This window comes from Portunus trituberculatus, chromosome 14, assembly GCF_017591435.1.
Source record: "Portunus trituberculatus isolate SZX2019 chromosome 14, ASM1759143v1, whole genome shotgun sequence".
Classification (NCBI taxonomy): Eukaryota; Metazoa; Arthropoda; class Malacostraca; order Decapoda; family Portunidae; genus Portunus; species Portunus trituberculatus.
Window position 1 is genome coordinate 14,671,255 of NC_059268.1, and position 27,929 is coordinate 14,699,183.

The 27,929-nt window shown below is 43.0% G+C and overlaps 1 protein-coding gene across 9 annotated transcripts in view; it reads left to right on the plus strand.

The window, feature by feature from the left end:
- The window catches only part of LOC123503830 (serine protease 33-like), a 71,196-nt gene that overhangs the window by 24,299 nt on the left and 18,968 nt on the right, over window positions 1-27,929 (plus strand). The window contains exon 1 of one of the 9 annotated variants that reach the window (XM_045253899.1): window positions 12,360-12,380. The exons of 7 other annotated variants lie outside the window; for them this stretch is intronic. The gene's annotated coding sequence lies outside the window, so the exon portion shown is untranslated. Of the gene's footprint in view, window positions 1-12,359; window positions 12,381-26,623; window positions 26,802-27,929 lie in introns of those variants that run through there. One more of the 9 variants, XM_045253897.1, reaches the window with a different exon arrangement.

The following is a 27,929-nucleotide window of genomic DNA, read 5'->3' on the forward strand; positions in this document are numbered from 1 at the left end:
CTAACACCACCACTACTACTACTACCACCACTTATACTACTGCTACCACCACCACCCCTATTAGTACTACTACTACTACTACTACTATCACCACCACCACCACTACTACTACAATTATTACCATAGGAACATCCATCGTGTTAGCGTACTATAACCACCAGCACCACCTTCACCACCACCACCACCACCACCACCACGCGACGCGATGAAAGTTTTACCACTAACCCACATCCGCTCTGGTCTGAATTCTTTGTTTTTCGCTCATTCCCTCTACGATTCGTCCCTCCACCGCCTCCCTGTTTGTCTCCGCTGGGTGTGTGGGTGGAGGGGTTAGCGGCGTGAGGCTCAACAGACGAGTTTCTCCCCCAATGCTTCCTTCAAACAGGCGTCCTTGCTTTGATGAGGGAAGGCAGTGATCATCCTCGCCAAGTTGAGAGCGTACTTCTTTTCCTCTAAGAAAACCACAAACTTTTCCTCATCTTCCTCCTCCACCAGTACCTCTTCCTCTTCCTCCACTACCTTTATCCTCCTCTTCCTTTCCTTCCTCCTCTCACAGATTGAACAAGTGACAATCGAATACAGGTGACAGTCCTTGGTACCTCGGGGTCAGGAAAACTACAAGACAGGGATCATCCTTGCCAGGTTATGATGTGTCGCTTCCCGGGGTTAATCCTTGGGTTTGGCTTCTTAGGTTGAGATTTGTGCTGTTTATTTTATCGTTATTTACTTATTATTTTTTATTTTTCCATTCCAGGGTTTTGGTATTGTGTTGTGCGTCTATGCTGGTGTTTGTGTTGTTATATTGTTACTTTACTGCTACTGTCATGAATGCTGTTACTGTTTCATTTTTGCTATACTTTACTTCTTATTCAGCTTTTCTACCAGTGAACACTAAATACTGATAACTTTTAATTGTGATGTCGCTGTTATTATCTTCTACTACTACTACTACTACTATTACTACTACCACTACTCTTACTGCTTCTATCACTAACGTTATCACATTTACTAACACTCTCTTCTTTCCATCGCGATATTCATAAACTATACTTAAAAAGTAGATAGTTACTTGCTATCCTTCGAAAAATGTATTGGATTTGTACTTGAGAGGGCATTGAAATCTCCGTCCCTCTGTTCGCGAGTACTGTATGTATGATATTATATGTTATGTATGTACAGATCATGATTCCAGTTTTTCTTCTGTTATATCCAGCATGCAGTGTTAGGTTTGAGTATCTTGGTAGCGATGTTGTGGAAAGAAAAGGCTGCGAAAGGCCACTGGATGTACGAAAGGCTTGCTATAGCTTTCCTTATTACGTTGTGTTGCTGTGAAGAGAAGGAGACTCTTAACCTCTTCAATACTGAGACACATTTTGTACCTTAATTTTTGGGTACGATTAGACGATTTTATTTGCAATAGGAAGGGTCTATGGAGGTCAGAAGATTAATGGCGAGAGTCTTCACTATTCAAATCCCGACATACGATTCTGAAGCTGTATAAAATCGCCAAAACCAGAATGAATATGAAAATGCGTCCTGGTACTGAAGGGATCAAAGTGGTAATCCTGTTTAAGAGTGAATCTTATATGTTTCTTGTATACTTTCTTCTTTGTTTCTCTTCGACTCCACCCGCTTGTGCCTGGAATAAGTAAGTATCTCTCTCTCTCTCTCTCTCTCTCTCTCTCTCTCTCTCTCTCTCTCTCTCTCTCTCTCTCTCTCTCTCTCTCTCTCTCTCTCTCTCTCTCTCTCTCTCTCTCTCTCTCTCTCTCTCTCTCTCTCTCTCTCTCTCTCTCTCTCTCTCTCTCTCTCTCTCTCTCTCTCTCTCTTGTCATGGCTTACTCACCTTTCTTATTTTCACGAACCTTCATCTCTTTCTCTTTCCTTTTGCTGCTTTCTTTTCCGTTTCCAACATGACGTACGTCTCTCTCTCTCTCTCTCTCTCTCTCTCTCTCTCTCTCTCTCTCTCTCTCTCTCTCTCTCTCTCTCTCTCTCTCTCTCTCTCTCTCTCTCTCTCTCTCTCTCTCTCTCTCTCTCTCTCTCTCTCTCTCTCTCTCTCTCTCTCTCTCTCTCTCTCTCTCTCTCTCTCTCTCTCTCTCTCTCTCTCTCTCTCTCTCTCTCTCTCTCTCTTCCATCTCTTTCTTTCTTTCATCTATCTTCTTCCTCATTATCATCATCCTCTCCTTCTTTTACTTTTTTTATACTTTTCTTTTTTTCTGACATGAACTTTGCCCTCCTTGCATGCTTCTACTTCCTCCTCCTTCCTCCTCCTTCCTCCTCCTCCTACTTTTCTTTCGCATCTTACTCTTTTCCTAGGCGTGCCTCCTTCACCTTCCATTCGCTGTACCAGGAAGTTGAATGTTTTTTTTTTTTTTTTTTAATTACCGTGGGCCAGTTTCGCAGTGAATCTTTATTTCGTTTGATAGCTAACCAACAAAACCACTTCAGCCTTAATCGGGTTGCACAGTCAGCTTTGCCCGGTTCTTTTCGTTTAAGAGTGTACGAAATGTTGGAACGCGTAACCTAACTTAACCTAACTTAACTAAACTAAGGCTGTAGGGTCAGTTTTACACTCTTTTCTTTAGTTATTCAATCAAAACGCTCGCGATTTTTTGTAAGCTCGTAAAGAAATAGGAGTGTTTTGTTTGGGAGTGCACAAAATGTTGGAACTTATAACCTAACCTGACCAAGACTGTAGGATTAATTTCACGCTCTTTTCTTTACCTGTTCAATCAAAACACTCACTATTTTCGTAAGCTCGTGAATATATAGGAGCGTTTTGCTTGGGAAGTTACAAAATATTGGAACTTATAACCTAACTTAACCAAGACTAGGATCAATTTCAAACATTTTTTTTTTTTACCTATCCAATCAAAACACTCGCTATTTTTGTAAGCTCGTGAACAAATAGCAGCATCTTGTTGGGTAGCTTACTAAAAAAACTGTGGAATCGACTTTGTGTGCTTGCATAAAGACAATCGTGCACTGACCCCATGAACTCTCCTTTACTACCTCAGGAATTCTCACGAAACGCAGGACTGGATTCTCTTCTGCCTTAGTGTGAAATCTTTATGGCCGTAGCGGGTGTGAGTGGGCTTTTCAAGTGTTTTTCAAGGCCTGCGATACTTGAACATGACTTTTGCATCGTTTGGGGAGAAGAATATCGCTTGAGAACCTGATCCCTCATTCCTGTGGGTTTGGGGAATGTTTCTTAATGGGAGTAGAGTGTTTCGAAGTGGATTTTTAAGACTTTACAGTTCAACACTCATTTTGCGTCATTGTGGAAAAGAATAGTTCTTGAGAAACTGATCCTTTATTCACGTAGCCTTTGAAAACGTATCTTAATGGAAGTCTATAGTGTTTTTAAAGACCAACGTTATTTCAACACTGATTTTTACATAATTTTGACGAATATCTCATGAAAACCCGATGCTACATTCCTGTGGCCTTTGAAAACATATCTTAATAGGAATATGAAGTGTTTTTTGAAGATATACTCTATTTTAACATGTAATTTTGCATCCTTTTGAAGAATATCCCTTGAAAACCTGATGCTTCATTCATGTGGCCTTTGAAAACGTTTCTTAATGGGAGTCTGTAGTGTTTTAAAGACCTTCGCTATTTTAACACGGAATTTTTGCATCCTTTCGAAGAATAGCCCTTGAGAGCCCGATGCTTCATTCCTGTGGCCTTTGGAAATATTTATAAGAGCCCCGAGCGTTTCAGAAAGGAAATAAATAAACCTGCCACACCTCAGCCCAGGGACCGCTGTGAGCACCGCCAGCCACGGCCTTGAGTTCACTGTCAGCACCGTCTTTCCTTCCCCCTGATCACGGGTTCCCCATGTCATTTCCATTCCCTATGATGGGTTGACGACTTGCTGGGAGGAGCGAGAGCGTCTGTCTTTACCTTGACTTTTTTCCTCTGGTTAGGTGCAGAGAGCGGCCCGTGTGTGTGTGAGTGTACCTGTGTGTGTGTGTGTGTGTGTGAGAGACGCTGGGAAATGCTATACTGACTGTTTGTTGGTGTGGTTTTCTGAACTCTACACTATTAGAAAAGATTTATTCTTGTGTGAAGAACGTATCTTTAGTTTTATTTGGTTACGAGAGGAGATGTGTGTGTGTGTGTGTGTGTGTGTGTGTGTGTGTGTGTGTGTGTGTGTGTGTGTGTGTGTGTGTGTGTGTGTGTGTGTGTGTGTGTGTGTGTGTGTGTGTGTGTGTGTGTGTGTGTGTGTGTGTGTGTGTTAGGCTCGTATTCTCACTTTTGTGCTTCATCTCCACTATTTCTAAATTTATGCCAGTTTTCTAATATGTCTTAACGGTTCTAGGCGCAGAGTAACAAGATTTCTACATTATGAACTGGGAAAAACACTCTTGAGAACTCCGCTAAACATCTCTCTGGCCTTGGAAGATAGTCGTGGTGAAAGAGCAAAGCGTTTCTGAATGCGCTATGACGTGCTATGACGCATTTCCATATTCATTCTCCTTACTATTTTGTGATTTTGTAGAGCTTCAGAAACTTATTTAGTGGATTAGAATAGTGAAGACTGAAGCTATTAATCTTTTGACCTCCATAGAACCTTCCTGACGTCAATGAAATTGTCTAATCACACGCAAAAATCATGGTAAAAATGTGTCTCAGTACTGAAGGGGTTAGTATCAAAACAGTAGCAGTAGCAGCACTAATAGTAGTAGTAGTAGTAGTAGTAGTAGTAGTAGTAGTAGTAGTAGTAACAGCCATTAAGAACCATTACTACATTAAGACAGGCAGCGGTGAGTGAGTAATGACAGAGTGGTGTTGGTGAGCAGCTGGGTGGTGGTGGTGGGTGGTGGTGGTGGTGACACAGAAGGAGAGTGGCGTGATGAACAACACCAAGGAACACCCAAGTCACGTGATCTCGGTGTCAGTGTGAGGGTTGGTACTGCAGCGGCGAGAGGTTCCGGACACCAGTCTGTTGAAGCTAATTATGTAAGGCTTAGTAGGGCGGTGTGTGTGTGTGTGTGTGTGTGTGTGTGTGTGTGTGTGTGTGTGTGTGTGTGTGTGTGTGTGTGTGTGTGTGTTATAAGTTTATTGTAAGGAATATTATGTTGGACTGAATTTTGAAGTATTGTATTAAATTAACCATATGATTTTGTGGTCAGTAAGCTTCTCTCTCTCTCTCTCTCTCTCTCTCTCTCTCTCTCTCTCTCTCTCTCTCTCTCTCTCTCTCTCTCTCTCTCTCTCTCTCTCTCTCTCTCTCTCTCTCTCTCTCTCTCTCTCTCTCTCTCTCTCTCTCTCTCTCTCTCTCTCTCTCTCTCTCTCTCTCTCTCTGAATTGAAAAAAAACATCAAAATAATAACAAATAAGAAAAAAAAGGCAAAAAAATAACACCAATATATTCATAAACACAGGAACCAGTAACCTCGTGACCTCTAGAGTTGATCTTCACCTGCTTAACCTGCCTGTAGCCGCTCCTCGTCCCCCCAGCACCTTGCCATGGCCCCGGACTAAACAACGCCCCTCTCCCCTCTCTCTCTTCCCTCCCTTCGTATTATGTTGACGTGTACTGGTTGTCTTGTGCTTATGTTCCCAATTCCTACCCTCCTTTCCTTCCCTCCCTTTTCCTCTCTCCACTGCTATCCCTTCTCTTCTTCCCTCTCCCCTCTCGCAGAAAGAAAAAGAAATGCCAGAGAGAGAAAATAAATAAAACACTAGAAGAAAAAAAAACTTTCTCACATAAAATTATGGAATGATAAAAAAAAAAGTAACAGAATAAAGAGAAAAAAAAGAAGAGTATGAAATCAAATAGAAAAACTAACAGCGTGAATTCCCCTCATCCCCTGTCCCTCTTCCCTCTCTATCTCTCTCTTTCTCTCTCTCTCTCTCTCTCTCTCTCTCTCTCTCTCTCTCTCTCTCTCTCTCTCTCTCTCTCTCTCTCTCTCTCTCTCTCTCTCTCTCTCTCTCTCTCTCTCTCTCTCTCTCTCTCTCTCTCTCTCTCTCTCTCTCTCTCTCTCTCTCTCTCTCTGCCACTATCCCCGCCTGTGGCCTCTTAACTTCATCTGTGTCCCAGTGACCCGATAATATTATGCTCTCAGGCAGTGTAAGTCTTGGTCATAGCCACTCGCATCCTTTCTCTTTCTAGTTTATCTCTTTTCTCCTCTTTTTGCTCACTGACTTCCAGTTTTCGTATGATTCTCCTTTTTTTTTTCCTGCTCGTGTGTTTTTAAGACTCGTTTCAAGGCCTCGGGTGTCGGTCGCTGCTGTTTTGTGTGAGAGAAAACCTAGAAGGGAAACACTGGTGGGTTGTTTGAGCACATACACAACCCCCGGAGACATGTAACTGTTGTAGCCCGGGTAAAGAAAGGAGCGGAGGTGAATGAGGGAGTAATGGATTGGCAGGAAAGTATGCATGAGGTTGTGTTGATGCAGCTTGCCTTAGGAGATGAGCTTCTACTAGGCAAGTTTTCGCTGCGTGTGTGTGTGTGTGTGTGTGTGTGTGTGTGTGTTCTCGTGTTTCTTGTCTTTTCCGTGTGTTTTTTTTTTTTTTTGTTTATTGTTGTTCTTCTCTTCCTTCTCTTCCTCTTCTTCTTCCTCCTCCTCCTCCTCTTCCTCCTTCTCCTTGTTGTTATTGTTGTTGTTGTTGTTGTTGTTGTTGTTGTTGTTCTCCTTTCTCTTCCTCTTCCTCTTCCTCTTCTCTTCTTCTTCTTCTTCTTCTTCTTCTTCTTCTTCTTCTTCTTCTTCTTCTTCTTCTTCTTCTTCTTCTTCTTCTTCTTCTTCTTCTTCTTCTTCTTCTTCTTCTTCTTCTTCTTCTTCTTCTTCTTCTTCTTCTTCTTCTCCTCCTCCTCCTCCTCCTCCTCCTCCTCCTCCTCCTCCTCCTCCTCCTCCTCCTCCTCCTCCTCCTCCTCCTCCTCCTCCTTCTCCTCCTCCTCTTGCCTCGCCACTACCGGCCATATAAGCGAGCAATGCGGAAATACGTGCTTGAGGGGAAAATCTGAGGCTACTAAACGCTCGTCTCTTTGTGTGTTGAGGAGGTTTCATTTCGTTTCGTTGACATTTCCAAGCACAATGAACTGGTGTGCTGTGCCTGTGGTGGATGGATCTCATAGTGTCCCCTGGCTGTGGCTGTGGCTGTGGACGGCCTTTGTTGTGTTCGGTGTGGCAGTGGCAGTGGCCGGGGAGGTTAAGTCAGGGTCTTCTGTTGAATAGAGAAAGCCCAGGACCGCGCCTCACCCTGCATACACGCCGGCACCTCGTTCCCATTGAGGAGCGGAGTGACTGGCAGACTTTGGTGGATGTGTTCTGAGCCAGGAGGTGGAAGGAGCACTGGGGTCTGCTGAGTGAAGTTTTGCATCACCTTTCGTGAAAACAATATACGTGCATATTCTGAAACACTTCTGCTTGTATCACCGCTACATTCTCAGCCTCTAACTGACATGACATTGTGTTTTTAAGGTATTTTTTTATGGTTCTAGCGAAAAATTGGTAGGATTTCTAGAATATCAACACGAGAAACCATGAAAAGCTCTTCTGAATATGACTATAGCCTTTCAAAATAAGTAGTAGTGAGAGAACAGAGTGTTTGTGAATACGAGCCATAGTGAAGCGCTTGTGTATGAGATCAGTCAACGATATATGGATCTCAGTGTCAAGGATAAGCACTACACAGCCCTTGGGAATACTGAAACCAAAGTAAATGTGTAAGATAGAGGTCCATATTCAGAAACGCTTTGCTCTCTCACCATGACTGTTTTCCAAGGCCGCAGAGATGATTAGCGAGGTTTTCAAAAGTGCTTCTCCTGTTAATCATGCAGAAATCTTGTCACTCTGCCTCTAGAACCATAATAACACCTTAAAAAAACTCGTGTCAATTTAGATAAAGCCTCTTGAGATAGTGTAGGTGAAGCAAAGTGTTTGAGAATACGAGCCAAATTCAGGTATTCCTTGACCTCATTCGGCACGTGTGGAGGAGTAACTCAAGAGAAAGTACAATAGAAAGTGTGGTGCGTTGTGGGGGTGGGGGGCCGGGGGCAGGGAGAGGAGATCAAGCCCCGCGGGGACCAGTGCGGCGCCTCACACGCGGCGGGGCGCTGCTGGGTCACAAGGGTTTCACTCTCACCACGGCAGCCCATGTCATTAGCCGTCTTAACCCCTTCGATAGTGAGACGCATTTTTACCTTGATTTTTTTGGTATGGTTAGTTGATTTAATTTGCATTAGGAACGGTCTATGGAGGTCAATATTTCAATCCCCACTGAAACCGATAATGAAACGCATTTTTACCTTGTTTTCTAGTGTTCAGACGATTTTATCTGCATTAAAAAGGGTCTTTGGAGGCCAGAAGATTAATGGCCACAGTCTTCACTATTTCTATCTCCACTGAAACTGATACTGAAACTCATTTTTACTTTGTTTTCTTGTGTGATTAGACGATTTTATCTGCATTAGGAAGACTATATAAGAAGATAAGAAGATTAATGGCCAGGGTCTTCACTATTTCTAATCCTCACATGAGTTTCTGAAGCTGTATAAAATCGGCAAACAGTAAGCAGAATGAATATGAAAACGCGTCATGGTGCTGAAATGGTTAATACAGGAAACTCCTATTATTCGTACCTAGATCTATGTCACCAGCCACCTTTCTACTATATAGTCTGTCTGTCTGCCTGTCTCATGGATGCATCTGACGTGTGGGTGGGTGAGTCGGTAGGATGGTATTAGTAGAAAGTCACTATTTTCTGCATTTGGATACGTTATGTTATGGCGCGGTCGTCAGTGAAGGCCTCTGAACATGCGCCACACACTAAACGCTAAAGGTAAGTAGAAAAAGAGAATATATGCGCAGACTTTTTTTTTCTTTTCTTTTTTGCGCAGGAGTTAACTTTCTCTTATCTGTCCTTCCCTCCCTCCCTCTCCCCGTCTTTCACTCCTTCACTCCCTCACTCTCTCGCTCTCTCCAGGAACAAAGACCGGAGTGTGTCGCTTGAAAAACTATCTAGACATCAAACCTAAATCGTAACGAACCACCGTTACGATTTACACACTCTTCTTTCACCATTATAAGCATACACTGAACTCTACTTGATCTTTAAGGGAACTGGCATTCAAGTGGGCCTTTTATTAATCTTTTGTTGCCCTTGGCCGGCTTCCCCTCTTACATAAAAAAAGATATATATATATGTCAGCCTGTATATAGTAATAGATCACTACCAGTACATGTAGCCTCCGTGTTCGAGGTTAGCTGGCACTGGTATCTTCCCCTTTCGTTATACATTATTCTCTGTGACTCTCTGTGCATCTCAAAGGTCCGTATATTCAGAAACGCTTTGCTCTCTCACCAAGACTATTTTCCAAGGCCACAGAAATTATTAGCGTGATTTGCAAGACTGTTTCCCCAGTTAATGATATAGAAATCTTGTCAATCTACCTCTAGAATCATAAAAACAGCTTATAAAACTCGTATAAATTTAGATAAAGCCTTTTGAAATAATGTTGAAGCACAGAAGTGTTTGAGAATACGAGCTAATCGCAATACCACCCCTCCATCTCTCTTTCTTCTTCTCGATCTTCTTTCCTCAACAGATTTCCTCCGGGCGTTGATAAGTGGCAAGTATTAATTACCTGGTGAACCACAAGCATGCAACACCTCCACTTTTTCCTGTTGTGTGTCTCAGCAGTGCGGGGTTGTTCTTTGTTTTGCTGCCCCGACCTGGTGTCACCTTTCGGCTGCGGCGGTTCAGGCCTTTGTTAGGTACTACGGGCATTATCTCATTATTATCTCCTGCATCCGTTTGTTTATTGATGCAAGGCCTTGGTTTTGAGGGATGCTTAATTTGAGGTGAGGTGAGGCCAAGGATCAAGTCTCGGGGATATGTTGACAGTTCACGAGTAGGTAGGGAACTAAAAACTGCATCCGTGTTGTTTATTCTATCTCTATCACCACGGGTTCATTAACTCTCAAAGAACAATACGTATGTGTATTGTGTGTATTTTTCTTTATCTACTTGTCCTCTGTAGTCCTTATTTCTTCGTCTTTTCTCCCTCTTGTTTGCATCCCTGTCCCTTTCTGCCATCAAAAACAGGGTAAAAATGTTTTGTTGACGTACCTGTTCTCTTATTTATTCCTCCTTGGCTATAGTGCTTATTCCTCCTTCTTTTCTCCCTCCTCCTTGCATCTCCGCCCTTCCTGCCATCAAAATAAGGGCAGGAGTGGGAGACGGCAGCTAGTGGAGATACGCGGAAGCTAGCAAGGGGAGGAGAAGCAATGCAGGAAGCGGTGTCTCGTGAGCAAGGAAAACGTTTAGTGACTGTGCAGAGTTAATGGTGAGAAGTTTTTGCAGAAGAAACTAACTGCAGCGAAAAAAAAAAAAGAGAGAGAGAGAGAAGTGCGTAATAAAGGAGGAGAAAGACCGGAAGAGAAGTGAGAGATAAGGGAGAAGAGAAAGGTGTGTGTGTGTGTGTGTGTGTGTGTGTGTGTGTGTGTGTGTGTGTGTGTGTGTGTGTGTGTGTGAATTTATAGTTGGACCATTCACATTATCTTTATCCAAACATCATTTTTTATGTATTTTTATCAGATATATGATCAGTAAAGTCTCTCTCTCTCTCTCTCTCTCTCTCTCTCTCTCTCTCTCTCTCTCTCTCTCTCTCTCTCTCTCTCTCTCTCTCTCTCTCTCTCTCTCTCTCTCTCTCTCTCTCTCTCTCTCTCTCTCTCTCTCTCTCTCTCTCTCTCTCTCTCTCTCTCTCTCTCTCCAACTATCTATCTATCTATGTGTGTGTCTCCAATTCCACAAGCTTTTTTTACTAAATCTTCCGCATGGGAGCGTTTAGACATGGTGGAACAAGTCATTTACCTTTGTTTGCGCCTCTCATTTATGTTCTGTAGCTGGCGAGGCATGACCGTCGTGTTTGAGCTTCTGGAACTTGAATTGGTCCGCTGCGGGTGGTGACAGGAGCTAGAGGGAGAGGGAGAGAGAGAGAGAGGCCGCTGAAGATGGAGCTGTGATACGGGCGGCTGCGTTATATTAATACTTCATGTTCCTGTGATAGTTTAATTCTTCTTCTCTTTTCTTCTGCTCTTATTTTGCGAGTCTTTTTTTTTTTTCTATACAGTGTGCTCTGTTGTGCCTGTTTACCTGCTTGTTCTGTTGTGTTTTTGTTTTCGTTCTGATGTGCTGGGGAAAATTTTCGTTTGTGTTCTCATGTGTTAAAGTGTCAATTTCTTCGTGTTTATAGACGGATGTGGTTCTCTCTCTCTCTCTCTCTCTCTCTCTCTCTCTCTCTCTCTCTCTCTCTCTCTCTCTCTCTCTCTCTCTCTCTCTCTCTCTCTCTCTCTCTCGTGTGTTTTTTTTTTTTTTTATTATTTTATTTATTTATTTATTTATTTTTTTTTTTTTTGTGTGTGTGTGTATTCAAGTTTCATAGATGGAGAGGCAGATGTTTCTTTCTATTGTAACATCAAACATTAAAAACCAAGCGAGTAAGTCATCCTTCTTTACACACACACACACACACACACACACACTCAAATCCCTCATAAAAAAAAACTAGACACCAAAAAACGAGACCAAATTTATTCGTACCAGAGTTATTACAATTCCCGCGCGTGTTTTCTCCCGTCACAGTTGGTGCTCTTGGATGGAATCGCTTGGAGGACGAGGGTGATTATTTTAAAGGGTACACAGTAGACAGCAGTGCTTTTTAAGATATGAAAGTCTGCTAGAGTCGTTGCCATCTGGTGCTGTGGGTGACGCTCTCATTACCCATCGTCCTCTTTTCCTCCCTTGCTTATCTTTCTCCTGGTGGTTAATGATGGTGGGGAGTTTGAGAGAGAGAGAGAGAGAGAGAGAGAGAGAGAGAGAGAGAGAGAGAGGGAAATGGGTACAGAAAGGTAAGCATTTTAATTTTATCACCTAGCCAAAGAAGAAGAAGAAGAAGAAGAGAGAGAGAGAGAGAGAGAGAGAGAGAGAGAGAGAGAGAGAGAGAGAGAGAGAGAGAGAGAGAGAGAGAGAGAGAGAGAGAGAGTGTGTTTGACTATACCATCACTACCACTACCTTTTTAATTAACCCATCAATCTATATATCACACTCGTATTTAGCATCATTATATCTTCGTATTACTTATCATTATATCATTAGTATACTCTCATTAACCCTTCAACACTGGGACACATTTTTTACCTTGAGTTTTGTGTACGATTTGACCATTTTATTGACATTTCGGAAGTCAGAAGATTAATGACCACTCTTTACTATTTTAATCCCCATATAAGTTTCTGAAACTGTATAAAATCACTAGATAGTAAGCAGAATGAATATGGAAACGTGTCATGGTACTGAAGAAGTTAACACCTTTTTCTTTCTTTCTCATTGCAGGTACGTGGGTGGAAGAGTTACTGTCAGTGGTCTGTGGTAAGTCTTCCTGTTTGCCGTGTATTGTAGTAATGTTGCTGTGTTTGAGTGTATTATAAGTTCAGGCGTCCCTCAAGGTTGTCTTAAGAACACTTGTCACACCCGCTCATAGGATAAAAATGTATTGTTGCATATGATTCTATTTTTAAACACGTCTTGTTCACTTCCTTATTTAGAGATGTTGTAATGCCTGGCTGGTCGCGCTTCAGCAGAGTCCGTGTGTGTGTGGTGTGTGCTAGGTCAGGGTAAAGTCAAGGATGAGATTAACGCCTTCAGTGCCTTGACATGCTTTCATATCTATTCAACTTACTATCTATGATTTTATACAGCTTCAGAAACGTATGTGGGGATTGAAATAGTGAAGACTCTGACTATTAATCTTCTGACCTCCATAAACCCTTCCTAATGTAAATAAAATCGTCTAATCGTATCCAAAATTCATGGTAAAAAAGCGTCCCAGTACTGAAGGAGTTAATAAGCAGAGATTGCGAGATATTATTGAAGACGATTTTGTATGTCTAGTGTTCGATTATAAAAGAAAATACAGTGAGATTAATGTGATTTTTATTTCTATGATATTCGATACTTACTTGATGAGGTAAATGTAACCTCAGTAACCGCCGATAATGGAAATGAAGAATAATCATCTCCATTCGCTTATGCTGCTTAATGTCTTACCATAATCTTTAATCTCTCTCTGATCTACTGGCAGCGATGTGATGAAAGCAACCAATACATTCTAATCAGTGGACTTTAATTTTCCTCAGCGTAATCGTGTTGAATTATCCAGACGAGATAACAAGCAGAGGTAAAGGCTACTGATTAGAATGTATTGGTTGTTTTTATCACTTTGGAGAAGGGAAGACATAACTGACAGCAAGGATCTTCAAAACTTCAAGTGCATTGTTTTATTTTCCTCAGTGTAATCGTGTTGAGTTATTCAGACGAGATAACAACCAGAGTTAAACAATTCACTTGAAGTTTTGAAAGTCTTTGCTGTCAGTTACGTCTTTCCTTCTCTAGAATAAGGAAGCATACTCTCAAATACGCGTGGCCGCATCTCCATTACATTCCTAAGGCTCTGGTTGAAGTGACAAGTGTTTTTAGCTTTTTATTAACAAGATTTTTACATTACCGAAAAGAGAAACAGTCTTTTGAACACAGCTAATCATCGGTGTGGCCTTGGGAAATGGTCGTGGCGGGAGAGCAAAGTGCTTCTGTATAAAGGCCAAGGGACTGACAAAATGAGGGAAGATTCTAAACACAGTAGATGAAAGTGTGGTTTTGTTTCTCTACTGCTGACCATGACTACGCAGTTTGCCGTGCACCCGAGGCATTTACCAACCTGCTAAATTAATACTGAGCTGGAACGTAAACTGCAACATCACTAACACGGCTACAAAATGACCCACAAATGAGTAAGCCTCGGTTCGCTTCCCCCACTGAGACCTTCGCCAACTCTCGTAAACTTTGCTGCGTGAGGGTGGAGGAGCAATGAAACCTGCTGCACCGTCACTGAACTCACTTACCGCGTCTTTTTCTCCTCATGCTGTATAATTTCATTGCCGCAAAGAGTATCTGTGTCATCTGACGTGAGGTTGTGATGCGAGACACTTCTCCTAAACTGTAAACGAAGAAATCCTGACGTGTTTTGCAGTAGCTTGATGTAGTCTAACGTAACCTAACCTAATGTGATTCTAGTCTAATATAACTAACTCTAACTTTATCTAGTCTATGCTAACCTAATCTAGCTTAACCTAACCTAACCTAACTTTTCATACTCTATATTTTAATAAAGGTTTTATTTTATCTCTTCGTTATCACTTCGAAACTTTCTGAAACTTCAAGTGAATATATAGAAGTGCAGGTTTTTTATATTTTTTTTTCTTTCCATTTAGTCATTAACCATTTGTGTTTTATAATTATCTCATTCCTTTCTTTCTTTTTCTCATATGCTTTTCTTTTTTTTCGAGAACGGTCTCTCTCTCTCTCTCTCTCTCTCTCTCTCTCTCTCTCTCTCTCTCTCTCTCTCTCTCTCTCTCTCTCTCTCTCTCTCTCTCTCTCTCTCTCTCTCTCTCTCTCTCTCTCTCTCTCTCTCTCTCTCTCTCTCTCTCTCTCTCTCTCTCTCTCTCTCTCTCTCTCCACCCTCCTCCTACATAGCGAGCGTCACCCCCTGCGAAGTCTCTGGTTTTTTGCATTTGAAAGTTGTGAAAGTGTTGCCTTATACTGAGAGGACCTGGAATGTGCGCGGTTCTCCTGGTCATGGTGTTGGATACCGGTATTGGTGACTCTCAAGTTGTCACCCTTCTTTACTTATGATGGCGGTCTTGGTACTCGGTGGTGGTTAGAGTAAGGACTTTATTTTGGTTATGTCTTCTTCTTTCCTTTAGAGTTTAGAGAATTCGAGAGTAAGGACTGTATTTTTTTTCTTCTTTTTTTTTCTTTAGAGTCTAGAGAATTCGTTGATTTTTTTTTCTAGAACAACTGAAAGGATAAAATTGCATTGATACGTCTTTTTTTTCTTTTTTTTTTTTGCTGAGAGGTCGTTGATTTAGAGTAGTTTCCAACACACACACACACACACACACACACACACACACACACACACACACACACACACACACACACACACACACACACACACACACACACACACACACACTCATTTTTCCGTTTTTTTTTTTTTTTTTTTTTGGCTAACTCTCTCGGACGTACAAGGGGGAACTAGCATCTAAATGGGCCTTTTTTAAGCTTTATGTTGCCCTTGTTCAGTTTTCCCCTCTTACACACACACACACACACACACACACACACACACACACACACACACACACGTACCCACCTAGAATACCACACAGGTCGCAATCCCTTTACAAACCATATTGACATTTGCTGCTGAGTGAGCGACAGCTTGTCACGATAATAGCCATGTGTAAAGCCGGCTCTCCTTATCTTCTGGCTGCGAAATGAGAGGGTGACTGTGACCTCTTCTCTCTCTAGATTAACCTCGCAGCCTCCACGTCGTGCCAGACCCCCGAGCTGCTTTGTCCTGCTGGTAGAAAGTTTGCGTGTGTGTTCCAGTCATCCACCATTAGACTCAAGCCACAATGGAACGCCAGCCTCTCTCTGCTCTTCTCCCACCCCATCAGAGAGAGAGAGAGAGAGAGAGAGAGAGAGTTTATACAAAGGAAAGGAACGTTATTGTCTTCTAAAGGGACCGAGAAAAAGGGCAGGAAGGAAGATGCAGTAGACGAGGAGGCAGAACTACACAGCCCCGCCTCGTCCCGTCCCGTTCCGTTCCATTCCGTTCCGTTCCGTCCCGCCTCGTGCCCCTCCCGCCGCCGCCTCTGTCGCCGCCCCTACTGATCGTGGCCAGTAGAAAGTGCACTACAACAATATAAGCAATTATTGGACGCTGATTGAGGGAAAGCACTTCGTTTCTTCCTTTCTTTTTTTCTATTACTTTTTTTCTATCGAAGGAATGATGGCGATTTGTTTTGCTACTTATTTTTGTCTTTTTTTTCGTTTATTATAATGGTTTTCTTCATTTTCGTTTGTTTTATTTTTATTTTACGTTTATTTACTACTGTTGCTTCTGTTTCTACTACTACTACTACTACCAATACCACCACCACCACTACTAACACTACTATTACTATTACTACTTTTACCATCATTATTGCTTCTATTACTACTATTTAGAGGAAGAAGTGACTGTAATAATGATGGCAGTACACGAGAGCAAAAAGAACATTCTAAAGTGAAAGCGTTAAAAATTGATAATGCCATTGAATGTTCGTGATCTCTCTTGTTTTGTACACTTGCTCTCTCTTTTCTCGCCTGTCTATTTGTCTGTTTATTTACCTGTCTGTCTGTCTCTATGTGTGACTCTCTGTTTCTTTCTGCATCTGTTTATATGCTCACCTATCCGTTTGTATGTCTTATGTCCGTCTTCTCTCTCTCTCTCTCTCTCTCTCTCTCTCTCTCTCTCTCTCTCTCTCTCTCTCTCTCTCTCTCTCTCTCTCTCTCTCTCTCAGCAAAGATATAAAGAAGACCAGTGACAGGAGAGGATATTAGCAAGATAATTATGCCAGTACCGCTTGACGTGTAGAGACAGGGCGGTATATACCAGTGGAGGGCTGTGAGAAGGTGTGGTCTCTTGATTAGGGCGCTTATAACCCCAATCAGAGCCATAACGCGGTGATGAAAGACTCCTGAAAGACACCACTACTAGTATTAACGTGCCAGTCCTTTACCATGCCAGATTACGATGCCTTTCCTTCTCTTCTATCTTCGCTTCCCTGCCCTCATCTGACCCACATCTCTTAGTCCTCCATACACGCCCTCCCACGACCCACTTGCTACTTTTGTTCTCCAGCCATGCCAGAGTGAGAATATCCGCCCTTGGTTTCCGCCACGGAGACAACAAAGATGTGTGGTAACGTCCGCTTACTATGCAGATGAAGGGGGGATGTTTGGCAGCGGTGCCTTGGTCTTCTTCTTCTTGTGTCTTACCTCTTGTCTCACTCCTTGCAGTGACGCTTCCTGCTGCCTTCCTTCCTGATCCTACGCTTGTTAATTGATTGTCTGAGAGAGAGAGAGAGAGAGAGAGAGAGAGAGAGAGAGAGAGAGAGAGAGAGAGAGAGAGAGAGAGTCAGCTTTCACAGTTACTTCGGGAACTTAGTAACTTTAGCCTAAAGAAAAACAGCAAAACGCTTCCAAATTGTACCAGAGAGAGAGAGAGAGAGAGAGAGAGAGAGAGAACCCTGTAGTGATGTGTTTAAATTCGTAAAGGTGGAAATGTAAATTTAAGAAGAAGATTGCAAATAATAGTGAAGACAAGACAAAGAGACGAATGCCAAGTAAACTTCACAAAAAATCACTCTTAATTCTGCCGGGAATGCAAGAAAATTCAATGCTACTTTTGATTTTACGAAGGATAACTATGATGAATTGGAGAGAGAGAGAGAGAGAGAGAGAGAGAGAGAGAGAGAGAGAGAGAGAGAGAGAGAGAGAGAGAGAGAGAGAGAGAGAGAGGATTCATTATTGCACGCGAAGCAACAGGTACATGCAAAGAAAACTGCAAAGACCTTGACTACAATAAAAAAGAAAAAAGAAAAGAAAGTTGAATACCTTGCCGAAAATGTGAAAAGGCAACATTTGAACGAATAGAAGAACCATCAAAAATTCTTGCCGAGGAGGATAAAAAGATTGCTTTCCCCACAAAAATATTTATCAAGGAAGTTTATTAACCCTGTGAGTACCATGACGCTTTTCCATATTCATTCTGCTTACTATTTGGTGATTTTATAGAGCTTCAGAAATTCATGTGGAGGGATTCAAATAGTGAAGACTGTGACCATTAATCTTCTGACCTCCATAGACCCTTTCTAAAATGGTCTAATAGTACACAAATCTCAATGTAAAATGTATCACAGTATTGAATGGGTTAAGTTAAGTTAGGTTAGAAGTCAGGTAACAATCAACATTCACTTTCTTTGTTTTTATCATCATCTCTCAATCTCAAAATCATCTGATGCGTTGATAATTTTAACCTCTTCAATACCATGACACGTTTCCATATTCATTGTGGTTACTCTGGTGATTTTACACAGCTTCAGAAACCTATGTGGGGATTGAAATAGTGAAGACTCAGGCCATTAACTTCTGACTTCAATAGATCCTTCCTAGCGTCAATAAAACGGCCTAATCGTACACAAATCTCAAGGTAAAATTGTGTCCCAGTACTGAAGGCGTTGATAAGGGGAAACTTGTCTTGAGGGGGAGCGTGGGGATGGATTTCTGGTTTTCCTTTTTCTTTTCTCATTTTCGTTTCTCTTTTCGTCGTTGGTAGATGAAGAAATGAATACATAGATGAGGTGCAGAGGACGCGCTCAGAGAAAAGGAGAAAGCAGAAGAGTTTTGTGGTGAAAAGGAAATAAAAAAAGCAGAGAGAAAAGAAATAATGTGTGTGTGTGTGTGTGTGTGTGTGTGTGTGTGTGTGTGTGTGTGTGTGTGTGTGTGTGTGTGTGTGGTAAAAGTTTTGCGGGAATATTTTTGTTATACTTTCCATTTTTTTTACTTTCTTACTTTTCTTTATTTTTTGTTGTATTTTCTTTATTTGTGTGTGTGTGTGTGTGTGTGTGTGTGTGTGTGATTTTTAACGTATCCTCTCTCTCTCTCTCTCTCTCTCTCTCTCTCTCTCTCTCTCTCTCTCTCTCTCTCTCTCTCTCTCTCTCTCTCTCTCTCTCTCTCTCTCTCTCTCTCTCTCTCTCTCTCTCTCTCTCTCTCTCTCTCTCTCTCTCTCTCTCTCTCTCTCTCTCTCTCTCTCTCTCTCTCTCTCTCTCTCTCTCTCTCTCTCTCTCTCTCTCTCTCTCTCTCTCTCTCTCTCTACACACACACACACACACACACACACACACACACACACACACTTTCCACAAACATCTGTCATCGGTTCGCAAGACAGAATTAGCACCACTTTCCCCTCTGTAGGTAATAATATTCGTGTTCCTACTCTATCTAATGTCACAGCTCAACAAGGTTCCACTCCGGTATACGGGGGAAATAATGACAAGGAAGAGCCGCTGCAGTATGTGTCAGGCGAGTGTCTATGTCGAGTGAAAGTATTAGTAGAGATTGTGTTTAAACAGTAACATGTTGCGGAAGAGTTGAGACGCGTGGAAGGCTGATGAACCGAGTGAGATTTGAACATTTGCACAGGTTTATATAATGATTCGTAAGCTGGGAGAGAAAGGTACGTAGATGAAGTGATTAAAAAAGATTGACAAACAGGTATTAACACGTTGCAGAGTTGAGATGCGTGGAAGGCTGATGAACCGAGCTAGATTTGGACATTTGTGGAAATTTATATAATGATTCGCAAGTAGAGAAAGAAAGATACGTAGATAATTTGATAAAGAAAAGATTGACAAACGGGTATTAACAGTCTGCGGAAGAGTTGAGACTTCTGGAAAGCTGATGAACTAAGTGGATTTGAAAATGTGCGGATATTTATATAATGATTCGCAAGCAGAGAAAGGTAGATAGGTAGATAATCTGATATAAAAAAAAAAAGATTGACAAACAGGTATTAACAGTTTGCTAAAGAGTTCAGACGCGTGGAAGGCTGATGAACCGAGCGAGATTTGAACATGTGTGAAGATTTATATAATGATTCACGAAAAGGGAAAGATAGATACGTAAATAATGGAAAGACTGACAAATAAACAGCGGGACATCTTTATCCAGTATTAAAACTCAGACGACTGATAAACCGAGCGAGATTTGAACATGTTGGCGATTTTTATAAAGATTCGCACCTGAGAAAGATAGATACGTAAATAATGGAAAGACTCACAAACATACTGAGAGAAAGACCTTAACTATGATGGAAGGAACAATTCAGCAAGTCCAGTTCAGTTTCTAGTCACCCTCAAACTAAAAAAAAAAAAAAACACGAGAAAAAGAAAATATATAACTGAACGCCACTTTTTTCACCTTTTTCAGCTTGCCAATCATGTCTTTTGTCAGTAGCTGCTGGTGTAAAGCAGTGCCAGGTCCACAGAACAAGGAAGTGGTGAGTCAGTGCCGCCTATTGTCTGTGGCACTGTGGCTTCGGGACTTGTGGCTCCCTTAATGTCTCCTCGGGGAAAGTAAAGGACGAGGAAGAGGAGGAGGAGGAGGAAGTAAACCCTTAAATAAACCTGTAAAAAGTTAGAATGGCCAGAAAGACAAGATGAAAACGATGCTGAAATGATGCTCAGTTGTAATGAATGAGGATTAAGAGTAACAGGAGGCGGAGGTGGAGGAGGAGACGAAGATAAAATAAAGCTCTCGTAAGTGAAGAAGATCGCTGAGGACCAGAGTGTGAGAGAGGAAATAGAAATTAAGTTCGATTGTGGGAAGCTAAAATGAATACAGAGAATCAGAAGAAGGAAATAGAAGTTAGATTAAATTCCATTGTGAGAAATTAGAATTAAACACACGATCAAGAGAGAGTAGAAGGAAATACAAGTGAAATTAAGATCCATTGTGGGAAATTAAGACAAACAAAAAGAATCAGAAGAAGAAAATAAATAAAACAAAGATCAGATGTGAGAATTAAATGTGATAAATGAGTAAGAGGAGGAAGAAGAAGAGAAAATGAAGCTAAAAACAAAACCACGGATATAAAAAGTGAAGATACTCGTTAAGGTTCACAAGAAGGAGAAAGAAACCAAAGTGAAGTGAAGTGTTACATTCCTAGTGGAGTGTTAGAGGTGTCACGCTCACCACGCCTCGCATTGGCTGCTCAGACACCATAAAATCACTCTCTTGACCTATCCAATGCCTGTCGTGAAAATTCCTTGCGTGTAGTAGAGTGTGTATGTATGTGTGAGAGAGAGAGAGAGAGAGAGAGAGAGAGAGAGAGAGAGAGAGAGAGTGTGTGTGTGTGTGAGAGAGAGAGAGAGAGAGAGAGAGAGAGAGAGAGAGAAAGAGAGAGAGATACTGTGTTGGTCATTGTCTCTCTCTCTCTCTCTCTCTCTCTCTCTCTCTCTCTCTCTCTCTCCTGGGAGGAATGATGGGGTTCCACAGGTCAAGGTCTACGAAGGAGGTCATGTGTGTGTGTGTGTGTGTGTGTGTGTGTGTGTGTGTGTTGGCTCAAACCGGAACGAAAGCGTGTTGATGGCTGTAATCGGACACCCCTCCACTTTTTGCGACGCTTTCTTACTGCCCGCACACTCCCACTGACCTCCAGCCGGGTAGTCATGCAGATTAAGGTAATTTTACTTTCTCTCCTTTATCGTATCGCCCACAGTCTGCCCTGGGACGGTTTCCAGCCCGGGATTGCAGTCAAGCGGCCAGTTTTTTCCCCGCCTTCCCATTTCATATCTGATGTGCTGCGACTTTCCTGCGTCTTTCTTCTTTCTCTTCTCTCTTTTTTTTATTTTTCTACATTTTTGCATGGTGAATAAAGCAAAAAAAAAAATGCTGATCACTGATATGACATGGAAATATGCTTCAATTATAGTGTTTATAGAAGAGTGGCCGTGTATATTTCCCTATAATCTTGACTGTCACCATCGGTTTGTGCTAAGGGAATGTCACACAATGGACCATTGTTCACTGTGAATGGAAGAAAGCCTCAGGAAAGGAGCCGCGGTACAACATCACGGCAAGGTTGCTCAAGTCAAGTAGTTTAACAAATAGGTTTACAATGTGTATCATTTTTCCCTGCAATTGTTTCATTAGGAAAGAAAGCACTCTGAATTGATCCGCATTACAACACACGTACTCTGCGGTTGCACACTTCACTGAGAACAGACAACAGGAGGAGCCACTTGTCTCCCTGCCACACCTCACCCCGGCACCAGCAACCTCGTGACACCGGTGGCGGGAGGCGTGGGTCGCGCCGAGCTGCGCCCCTCACGCCACAGAGACGCTAACATTCTTTCACCCCAGGAGAATGTGCTGGTGTTGTTTTATTATCGAGAAGAGAAGCATGTTTGTGTTGCTGCGGGACAAATGAACACTGCCGCCCAATGTGTATCCTGCTTATGCATCAATAGTAGTGTAATATTTTCCACTTCACTCAATGTCACATGCTGCACCTCACGGAAGTCAGTCTCTCTTGTGTGGAGAATAACGTGACGCATTCCTCGTTGACCCGACGTCCAAGAGGAACACTCGGCCCGCAACGTGAGCATAGATAACTCGTGTGAGGCAACGTAATAAAAAAGTCACTTCCGGTAGCAAGACGTGAAGGGTGAAGGGGTCTTGGGGGGCAGCAGGGCACCAACAACCCTCCTGAAGTCCCAGTCCAGCCCAGCCCAGCCCAGCCTCGAGCACTGGGTCAGGCCTGAGCGGGTTTGGAGGGCATGACGGAGCTGTGTGTTTTTATGCCCGTAGAGGGAGTGAGTCATCGGCGTTAAGTATATAAGATGTGATCGGGAATCTTATTCGTAGCGGCGGCGACGGCGGATCGACCCACATCCTGCCGGCGATCAGTATGCACACCCTCGCCGCTGGTCCCGCTCCAGCCTGAGTATAGAAATGCACGGCCAATTTGCGAGGTCGAGGGGATGGTTGTGCTCAGTAAAGTATTCATTAAATAGTTTAGGCTCCCGGTAACTTCCTCCCCTCTTAAGTCTTGCCGCTCCCCAAGTACATCCCCGCACTGTAACGGCCACAGGACATCTCAAGGACTCGCTGTGTTATCGCCCGTATTCAGAAACGCCTTGCTCTCTCACCACGACAATTTTCCAAAGTCACAGAGACGATTAGCCAAGTTCTGAAGACCGTTTCTCCTTATAACAATCTATAAATTTTGCCATTCCATCACCGGAACTGTAAAAATACCATTAAAAACATGAACACCTTCAACTAAAGCCTTTGGAAAGTAGTGATGGTGAGAGAGCAAAGCGTTTATGAAAGGAACGAACAGGCAGAACACCACGGTCTTGTCTGTGTCACGAAATGTTGATGCTTGGTTTTATATTCAGAGTACAAAGTGTTACCTCAATTTTAACTTCCAAGACACTTTGTTTTTCCCCTCATCGCTGCATTGAGAATCTCCGCACCAGGAAAAGAGGAAAAATATCACAGCAGAGTGGTGTGCTGGAAAGGTTTTATTGTTTTTCGTCTCTATTTTCTTTCTCTCTCTCTTGTAAGAAAAACTGTCATCACCAACCATTTATATTTCAAACACTTGTTTTTATAGAAGCGAAAAACTGCCCGTCGTTTCCTTTTTCTCCTCCTCCTCCTCTTCTTCTTCTTCTTCTTCTTCTTCGTCCTCCTCCTCCTCCACCTCCTCCCCCTCCTCCGCCGCCTTCTTTTCTTTTTTTCTTCTTTTTCTTCTTCTTCTTCTTCTCTTTTTCTTCTTCTTTTTCTTTTTCTTTCTCTTCATCCTCCTCCTCCTCCTCCTCCTTCTCCTCCTCCTCCTCCTCCTCCTCCTTCTCCTCCTCCTCCTCCTCCTCCTCCTCCTCCTCCTCCTCCTCCTCCTCCTCATCCCTCCACACTTTTTACTCCCATTGTTCCTCCCATGCGGTAAATCTTAGTTTCACGCACTTGTTTTTCCGACACCTCTATGACATCATTGGTGAGTTTACCCACGACTTCCATTTGAATGAATTAGCGGCTGAATACTTGAGTGCGCGTGACGTGATGTTTGTGAGAAGATCCACAGGTACCAGTCCATCCTGAGCCTACTGCCGTCCAGATTCCGACTCAAATGGGGAACCAAAGACATCGTGAATAATGCCAGACTTTCCCCTCAGGCACGGAACCTTCTGTCATATCTCAAGCTTGCTGTCACGACTGAAATAAAGAACCGTTACTGGCGGACTGGCTTGGTGTGTCGCGGCTCGCCACTCGCTACTCGCCACTCGCTTGTTGTCATCGCAAAGGTCGTCATCTCTTGTTTGAATGGAGTTGGCTACGCATTTTGAAGGCTGCTGTAGTTTACGTGCAGGATGTGTTTGTTTTTTGTTGTTACTTGATTATAGAGTTCATTCTTACGTCTAAATATGTCGTCATTGCTTTTTTTTTTTTTTTTTTTTGCCGTTGTCTTTGTCTTATTTTGTCTTATTTTGTTTTTCTTGGCGGGAGCAGCTGTGCCGTTAAGCAGACAGTCAGTCAGCAGTGGAGATGCGGTCTGATTGTGGCACTGGCAGGTGTTCTGGATCTGTGCCTTCATTCCCCTGCTCTCTTGTCCTGCTTGGTCTCCGGACCTCGTGTCTTCCTTTTAGCGGGAAGGTGGTCATCTCTGCCCCTCTCTGATGCAAGCTCTTGTAAACTTGTACTGTGTCGTTTTTTCTTCCCGTTTATGATTTTATTTATAGCTTCTCCACGTTATACGCAAGCAAAAACCAATAGTTGCCTGGGTCAGCGGTTCCTTGGGCGTGGTGCGTGTTGCCCGGCCCCCCTCGCGTAGCGCAACGCCTCCCACACCCAGGAACTGACGTCTATCTCGGAAGTTTTTGGTGAGAATGATCTGGCTATTAAAATCCGCATGAAGGTCAAGCAAGAGACGAGCAGTTAAGAGTATGGTCCCTTTTTTCTGCTTCTGTGTGAAGTTTTTGTTACCTGACTTGGCAAAATTTTGTTTCTATTCACCCTTTTCCCGTTCACTTCCTGGAATGTTGAATCTGTAAAAAAAGGATGATAGAAAGTGCCTACCTCCCACATGAGTACTTCCTGCTTGTATATAGTAGTGCCAGTGCTGACTCTTCCTGATCCAGATGTATCTTTCTCTATTGCCATGCTTCTCTCTCCGCACCTCGCCCGCTGGAGGTCTGAAGGGCAGAGGACGTGAACGTAGTACTGTATGAAACTGAGACGATGAGGAAATGGTGGAAGAGCGCGGAGAGGAGCAAGGAGTAAAGAGAAAGAACCGAGTAGGAAAGCTGATATTCGTGTTGGAAGAAAAGAAATATTGGAAGCGATGGAAGGAAAGGAACTGAACTAAATAAGGAGCATGAAAACTGCAGGGTGAGAACGTGTCAGAGTGTGAATGTTGTCGCTGGAAGAATCTGAGAAAGTTGAAGGGAAAATTATAATGTAAAACAGGATACAGCTTGAGGAAAGGGAAAATCTTGTCCCGCCGACCGGTAACCAGCCTGTTCCTCGTGCCTCGCCCTGGCTGCCTTCCCTACGTCCAGATGAAATTATGAGATGATTGAAGATATAAATGGTGAAGGAAAAGAATGAATTGAAGGTGAAGCTAGAGTTATTGTGTATGACTTTTATTGCTGTTTGTGTTACTACTACTACTACTACAACAACAACAACAACTACTACTACTACTACTACTACTACTACTACTACTACTACTACTACTACTACTACTACTACTACTACTACTACTACTACTACTACTACTACTACTACTACAACTACTACTGTTAATAATCCTGCTACTACGACTCCTACTAACCATTACTACCTCTATTACTACTGGTACTACTCCTGCTCATACTACTAATACTTTTCTACTATTACTACTACTACTACTAATAGCACTATTATATACTACTGATACTACTTCCTCCTACTGCTAATCTTTTCTTCTACTACCGCTGCTACTAATGCTAATACTACAGCTATTAGTAGTGGTAAGGACGCACAACAGTCCAGCCTTCAAGCAGCAGGGGCTGGTGCCGATAGCAAGGTGCAGGTGGTCGGTGCGGCCGCCTCCCAGCACCACCGGATACCGACTGACCCGCGTGTGCGCCTCGGGCCTCGCTCTCAGCCCTCGGGACACGCAGACATATATGTAGCTTGGCTGGGTCACGGCGGCCATAGGACACACACACACACACACACACACACACACACACACACACACACACACACACACACACACACCTATCCTCCTTTCGTATTTTTTTCATATTACTCCTCTTCATGTTGCTTTTATCTACGTATCTTCTCTCTTTCCTTCCTTCTTTCTGATGTCCTTTCTTCATGTTGTTCCTTCGACCTATCTTCCCTTTTCTTCTTTCTTGGTTTCTCCTAGTCCCCTTTCTTCTTTCATGTTTCAGATCACTTTCCTTCATACTGTTTCTTTTTTGGAGTTCGTTCTACCTACCTTCCTTCTTTCCTTCTCGTCTTCTCACAACCACACACACACAAAGACAGACACGGCGTAGCGAAAGTGTTTGTATTCTCAGGCGTCCCTCTGTGTCATGAAATACTCGTAGAAAGAGGAAAAATGGTGCGTTTGAGCAGAGTACAATTGACAGCAGCTTTTAGAAAGGCTTTGTGCTTCCTCATGATAGAATTGGCGAAGTCTGTAAGTAATTCATGCATCTCGCTGCAGACTCGATGAGGAAGCGAGGATGCTGGTTCAAGTTATTATTTTGAGTGAAAAGAGAGCGCATGATGTGGCACTGAAGTGTTCCTGGTGCGAGGCAGTCCACGTGAGCAAGTGTTTTATATGCAGTTTCGTCATGTTCAGGGACAAGGCAGTGCGGAAATTGCTACATGTATTCATGCCATATATTAACGCCAGGTACTCTAGAAACACTGTCATCGCATCGCCGAGCACTAGCTGTTCTGGCGGAGAAGAAAAGAAACACGTACTCAAACAGGAAATGAAGGTGAACTGGTCAGTCTCTGCTCCAAAATGTGTGGATGAAAAAGGTCGTCCCTGGGGTGGCGGACTCCCCTCCGACACCACGGCGAAGGTCAGTCATGTGCGGGCGACAGATCTTTGTTATCAGCGCTAGTGGTGGATTGGACGCGAGTGTGAACGGACGGCAGTGCCAGGGAGGGAGACGTTCCCCATCACTCATTAACTCTTGTGGATCCCTTAATTCCGCGTCTGTCGGCCTGCAGTGAAGTGAGGACCAATAAGCCACACAAGAGGCGGCCACTGACAGACCGGTAGAAGTGCGATCTAAAGAGGTGTAGCGGCATTTTTCTTCCTTCGTGAATACGGTAATGATATCCTTGTTCCTTTTGTTTCACGTGTAGCCCCTTGACAGTAGCAGGGTGAGGTTCCGAGGCCCTGTTCCTCATCAAACTTCGTGGGTTCAGGACCTTTCCACGTTCGGCTGTGTCAGTGCTGGGTTGCCACCACGCCGGGATGAAATGTACGTTACTTATTGTCTGGAAACAATAGTGCAGAGTTCACTTGTTCACTTTGCTGAACGTGCTGTTGGATTTATATCGCACGGAAAGAAGTGATGGTTGCACGTTTTTTTCTTTGTTCTTGAAGCGTTGAGGCACCGTTCGTCTGGAGCCTCTATTGGCTCTGGGCTGTAGGCACATGTTCCTTGTATCCAGATCATACAAATTGTCCATATCGGTGCGGTTTATTTTTTCATTCCCGAGAATAACCTTTGTGTGGCCTGAAAGGTGTAAGGGCAACCAGTCCCGGCGCGGCGAGGGTTAGTGAGGGGATTGTCTTATTTTTTTCTTTTTTCTTGAGAGGGAAAAGTAATGTTCGTGTGTGAGGTGGTGGTGTGAGCAGCGGTGCGGCCTGAACACTGACGGTTGGTTGCCTTTGGATTGGCATTGTGATAAAGTTTGTCAATCTCCACTGATGGTTCAGCAAGTGTTGTCTTCCACTACTCTCAAGATTGTACTTACGCATGCATTGTACAAAAAAATGCATTGGTAAATAGACGATGACTTGCAGGGACGGACAAGGCTATGCGCGGTTCATTTCTCTGATGAAAACACATAGTAATCAATAAAAGTGCCGTTACTTTTAAATTACTTCGTAATAAATAAAGGTGTTGGTTACCTTAATATTACCTGTCCCTGCTAAGCTGCCTGAGAAGAAAGTGTGGCTACACGAGTGCCATAAAAGGCGTGCCACGTGGACTGATGTCTTTCATGCACGGTTTGATTTAGTCATGGCTGTAGTCAGGAAATATTGAATATTTAGATACGTTTCACACTTCAGTGGTAAGTTTGTATTTTCATTTCAATAATTTTCCTTCCCTCAAAATAGTACAGTGTTCAGTAAGCGTTTTAGTTAAGCAACGATGTGGCACTACTGACAACTGAACCTGCTGAGCGTCAACACGGCATGAACAGGACTCAGCACGGGTTCTCAAG